Below are 5906 nucleotides of genomic sequence, written 5' to 3'. Positions count from 1 at the left end.
TTGCTAAAGAAGATACTGTGTTTGAATCACTTGTTATTAGTTTGATGACTGCAGTGACTTTTACCAGCCTCTCTGGTGTAATTTCCCTTAAAATCAAGTATTTTGGGAAGATTTAGCCTCAGCCTCATCATATAATACAGCAGAGAGGAGGCTTCAGTTCAACAAATATGGAGCCCCTGCTCTGCGGTAGCCACTGAGTGTATGAAAATGAATTCAAACAAGTGAACAAGACTAAAGGGAACAAACACATCCTCTAAAACCACTATGTTCTCTTGTCATAACTAACCAAGAATTAAGGCAGCTGTGGTGTGTACATGTGTTGAGCTGAAGTGCTCAGGTGAGCTACTGACCTTGTAATGGACAGGACCCTAGGCGGCCTTCTCAGAATAGACACCCCCACCCATGTCCTCCACCTGCCTTTTGTCTGCAGAAAAGTTTTAGTCAAAGGATAAACTCAATCAGAGAAACAAGAAAATGCAGAGAGAAAGGAAAATAGTCAGGCAAGACCAAATAATAATACTTAGCCATAAAAAAAAAAAAATAATACTCAGCCATTAAGCAGAGCCAAGGACCTTTAGTTCCTCCTCAAGGACTGTGGATAATATTCTGAGCCATGTCCTCTGAGCTGCCTTGCAGACACTCACCAAGTGGAAGAAGTTACCTGTATGCTGCCCACAAGCACGCGGACCCCAGATTGGTTGGAACCAGAAGGTTGATGTTGATTCCCAATTACCTCAGCACCAACTGTCGGAAGAATGTCTACAAACTGATCATGCCCTACGCCTTAAGGGCGTACCCCACAGTCTGAAGGGCGTACCCCACAGTCTGAAGGGTGTACCCCACAGCCTTAAGGGCATACCCCACAGCCTTAAGGGCATACCCCGCAACCTTAAGGGCATACCCCACAGTCTGAAGGGCATACCCCACAGCCTGAAGGGCATACCCCACAGTCTGAAGGGTGTACCCCACAGTCTGAAGGGCATCAGTCCACTATGGCCCCCTTTGCCTGACAAAGCCATAAGCTGTTTCTTTCTACTTCACCCAGAGCTCTGTCTCTAAGCTTTAAACCATTACCTGTGTACTGAGGCCAGATTCCAACAATAACCTTTGGCCTTAAAATGTAAGCAGAATTTGCCACCCCCTGAGTAGATGGAGAAACAGTGGAAACAGTGTCAGACTTTATTTTGGGGGGCTCCAAAATCACTGCAGATGGTGATTGCAGCCATGAAATTAAAAGACGCTTACTCCTTGGAAGGAAAGTTATGACCAACCTAGACAGTACATTAAAAAGCAGAGACATTACTTTGTCAGCAAAGGTCCATCTAGTCAAGGCTATGGTTTTTCCAGTGGTCATGTATGGATGTGAGAGTTGGACTGTGAAGAAGGCTGAGCACCAAAGAATTGATGCTTTTGAACTGTGGTGTTGGAGAAGACTCTTGAGAGTCCCTTGGACTGCAAGGAGATCCAACCAGTCCATTCTAAAGGAGATCAGTCCTGGGTGTTCTTTGGAAGGACTGATGCTAAAGCTGAAACTCCAATACTTTGGCCACCTCATGCGAAGAGTTGACTCATTGGAAAAGACCCTGATGCTGGGAGGGATTGAGGGCAGGAGGAAAAGGGGATGACAGAGGATGAGATGGCTGGATGGCATCACCAACTCGATGGACATGAGTTTGGGTGAACTCCGGGAGTTGGTGATGGACAGGGAGGCCTGGCATGCTGCGATTCATGGGGTCGCAAAGTGTCGGACTTGACTGAGAGACTGAACTGAACTGACCCCCACCCCACCCCCAGAGCTGTGCTAATTCTGCAGCTCCGTGGCAAGCCACGGACTTGGTGCTCTGACTTGCAGAATCGGGTTTATCAAAGTTGTCAAGCATAAGGCCTACTTCAAGACTGTGCTTGGGCTCCTCTCATAGCTCAGTCAGTAAGGAATCTGCCTGCGGTGTGGGAGACCTGGGTTCAGTTCCTGGGTCAGGAAGATCCCCTGGAGATGGAAATACCAACCCACTTCAGTATTCTTGCCTGGAAAACCCCACAGACAGAGGAGCCTGGCAGGCTACAGTCTATGGGGTCGCAAGAGTCGGACACGACTTAGCGACTAAACCACCACCACCACCACCAAGAGTGTGCTGAGTCACTCAGTTGGGTCCAACTCCTTGCAACCACAAGGACTGTAGCCCTCCAGGCTTCTCTGTCCATGGGATTTTCCAGGTAAGAATACTGGAGTGGGCTGCCATTTCCTTCTCCAGGGAATCTTCCCAACCCAGGGATCGAACTCACATCTCCTGCATTGGCAGGCAGATTCTTTACCACTAACCCACCTAGGAAGCCCTACTTCAAGAGATACCAAGTTAAATTCAGAAGATGGAGAGAGGGCAAAAGTGACTGCTCTGCTCAGAAACAATTGGTAATCCAAGTTAAAAATAAGTATCATATACCCAAATATAGAATGATAGTTCGTGTAACCAACAGGGGTATCATTTGTCAGATTGCTTACGCCCATATAGAAGGAGATATGACAGCTTGTGCAGTTTATGCTCACGAACTCCCAAAGTGTGGTATGAAGGCTGACCTGAAAAATGATGCCACAGCATATTGCAGTGGCTTGCTGCTGGCCAGCAGGCTTCTTAATAGGTTTGGTGTGGACAAAATTTATGAAGGCCATGTCGAGGTGGCTAGAGATGAATACAATGTGGAAAACACTGATGGTCAGTCTGGTGTCTTCACCTGTTATTTGGATGCAGAGCTTGCCAGGATCACCGTTGTTCAGTTGCTGAGTCTTGTCTGACTCTTTGCAACCCCGTGGACTGCAGCACGCCAGGCTTCCCTGACCTCCACTATCTCCCAGAGATTGCTCAAATTCATGTCCGTTGAGTTGGTGGTACTATTTAACAACCTGATTCTCTGCTACCCCCTTCTCCTTCTGCTCTCAGTCTTTCCCCGCATCAGTGTCTTTTCCAAAGAGTTGACTCTTCACATCAGGTGGCCAAACTATTGGAGCTTCAGCTTCAGCATCGGTCCTTCCAATGAATATTCAGGGTTGATCTCCTTTAGGATTGCCAGGACTGCTACTGGAAAAAAAGTTTTGGGGGCCTGAAAAGGAGCTGTTGATGGAGGCTTGTCTATCCCTCATAGTACCATGTGGTTCCCTGGTTATGATTCAGAAAGCAAAGAATTCAATGCTGAGGGACACCAAAAACACATCATGGAGGAGAATACCGCAAATTATGTGTGTTTCCTGGATGAAGAAGATGAGGATGCTTATAAGAAACAGTTCTCTTAATATGTAGAGAACAATGTAACTGCAGACATGATGGAGGAAAAGCATAAGAAAGCTCACCCTGCAATATGAGAGAATCCAGTGCATGAGAAGAAGCCTAAGAAAAAATGTTAAAAAGAAGAGGTAAAGCATTTCCAAAATGTCACTTGTCCAGAAGAAAGACTGGGTAGTTCAGAAGAAGGGAAGCTTCCTTAGAGCTCAGGAACAGCCTGCTGAGAGTTGATAAACCAAACCACAATTTTCTATCAAGATTTTTCAGATAAAGTCAATATTAAAGTTATTGCACAAATCTAAAAAAAATAAGCAGAATTTTAACCAGGTGAATGGAAAAACATTTTTTCTTAAAAATAACCATAGGCTGAGCTTCCTTACAAGCACGTCTTACTGTCTTTCAAAGTGTGAAAGTGTTAGTTGCTCAGTTGTGTCTGACTCTTTGTGACCCCATGGACTGTAGTCCATCAGGCTCCTCTGTCCATGGGATTCTCCAGGCAAGAATACTGGAGTGGGTAGCCATTCCCTTCTCCAGGGGACCTAGGGATCAAACCCAGTCTTCTGCATTGCAGGCAGATTCTTTACCACTTGAGTCACTGAGTATCTCAACAAACCCGAAGCTAGGTAACCACATTTTCACAGATGTGGTATCTAGGCTCCAAGACATTTTAGGCTGAGTACAAATAGGTAGGAAAAAGAGAAATTTAAGAATACCTGGTAGGAGTTGCCTAGTGGTCCTGGCATATTTGGGTCATAGCTAGAGAGTTGGGTACAACGGGGAGTAATTGACAAGGAAGATGGAAAGACACTTTAGAACTGGATCTCTAGTAAACAATATGAAGAATCATGTTTTGGACAATGGGAGACCTTAGAGGTTTTTCGTGTGGGAATAGAAGGATCAGATTCCTGCCTTTTTTGTTTGTTTAGAGGAGAGATTTATTTGAAGAAATACTACAACATATGAAAATGACACAAAGCCTTCATTTCTACTCATAGAGTGCTAGATTTGATATGGTGCATAATATAATTACTTAATATAGTGCATAATAAAATTTTTTAATCCGTAGTGCAAAGTTTGATGACTTAGTCATTTGTTGATAAACAAAACCTCTTAGAACTGTTTAATATCAGCAAGGGTCACAAATGCTGTGTACAGTGAATCTGAACTGACAGATTTTGACTAGTATGGTAAGTAGATTGGAAGAGAGGTGGTGTAAGAGGGAGGAGCAAGTGGGAAGCTATCGAAACAGCTGACAGGAGAGATGATAAAGACCCAATCAGGAGAGTGGGAGTGGGAATGCTGAGAAGGGGACACATTTAAGAAACATTGTGCAGGTGAAATTGATAGAACTTGGCAGCCAGATGAAAGAAGACTTAAAGAATTCTACTGTGATGGGTCCCCCCTCTCTCTCTAGGCTGGATATAGACATCTTTTTGGGCAACATTTATAATAGTAGATTAACCACTTTAATGTGTACAGTTTGGTGCCATTCAATAGATTCACAGGGTATGTGGCCCTCTTTAGGTCCAGAACATTTAAACGTTTTATATTTAAATTTTGGAGGAACCACCAAACTGTTGCACCAGGCAGCCGCACCATTTTATATTCTCACAGGTTCCGTTCTCACTAGAGTTCCATTCCTCCACACACCTGCCAAGACTTCTGATTTTCCTGTTTTAAAAAATCTTAAATTATAGCCACCCTAGTGGTTGTGAAGTGGTATCTCATGGTGTCTTTGTTTGCATTTCCTTAATGACTAATTTTGTTGAGCATCTTTTCCTGTGAGAGTCGGCTATTTGTATATCTCATTTGGAAAAACGTCTATTTAGATACTTTGCTCATTGAAAACACTGGATTATTTGCCTTTTTGTTGCTGAGCAATAACAGCTTTTTATGTTTTCTGGATACTAAACTCCTGTCAGATATATAGGATTTGTAAATATTTTTTTTCCCATTCTGTAGCAGGTCATCTTTTCGGCCAAGAGTTTTTTTGAGCCATTTATTGAAACAGGAAACACAGAAGAAGAAGCCAACAAGGATAGAAAGAAGGTAGGAAAAATAAGTTCAGTTGATGGTGTTGATTGGAAATCTTCAGGGGACACCCAGCCAAAGGTATCTGGCTCACGTGGTGCCTGTAACACCCTCTGCATTTGGTGCTTCTTGATTGATGGAATCTAGAGAGAAGCTGGTGGGCAGCTGCTGCCTTAGCTAGAAGCCTCAGGCTGTATCCCACAGAAACAAAGGTCACTCCTCTTTCAACAAGGCTGTCCTTTATAATTAAAAATACTAGGACTTCCCTGGTGGTTCAGTGGGTAAGACTCCACGCTTCCACTACAGGGGGCACAACTTCTACCCTGCTTGGAGAACTAAGACCCTGTATGCCCCCATGGAGTGACCAAAATCATTAATTAAATAAAATGTCAAAAATCAAATTAAATTAAAAAAAATCATTTTTGGTAAATTTCCTAAACAGTCAGAAACTTAAATGCAACTTGAATTAAGCCACAATTCCAAATCAGACAACACAGGCTTAAACCAGGTATGGAGAATACAAAAAACAAAAGCAACCAGGGAGAGACATGGCCTACTGTGATCTACTTATACTCTTTTCCTTCAAACAGAATACAACAT

General features: G+C 43.6%; 1 pseudogene; it reads left to right on the top strand.

Moving 5' to 3' along the window:
* LOC102174091 lies at nt 614-3506 on the top strand (annotated as a pseudogene).

Source organism: Capra hircus, chromosome 4 (assembly GCF_001704415.2).
Source record: "Capra hircus breed San Clemente chromosome 4, ASM170441v1, whole genome shotgun sequence".
Lineage (NCBI taxonomy): Eukaryota > Metazoa > Chordata > Mammalia > Artiodactyla > Bovidae > Capra > Capra hircus.
This window is presented reverse-complemented; position numbering and strand designations above follow the sequence as displayed.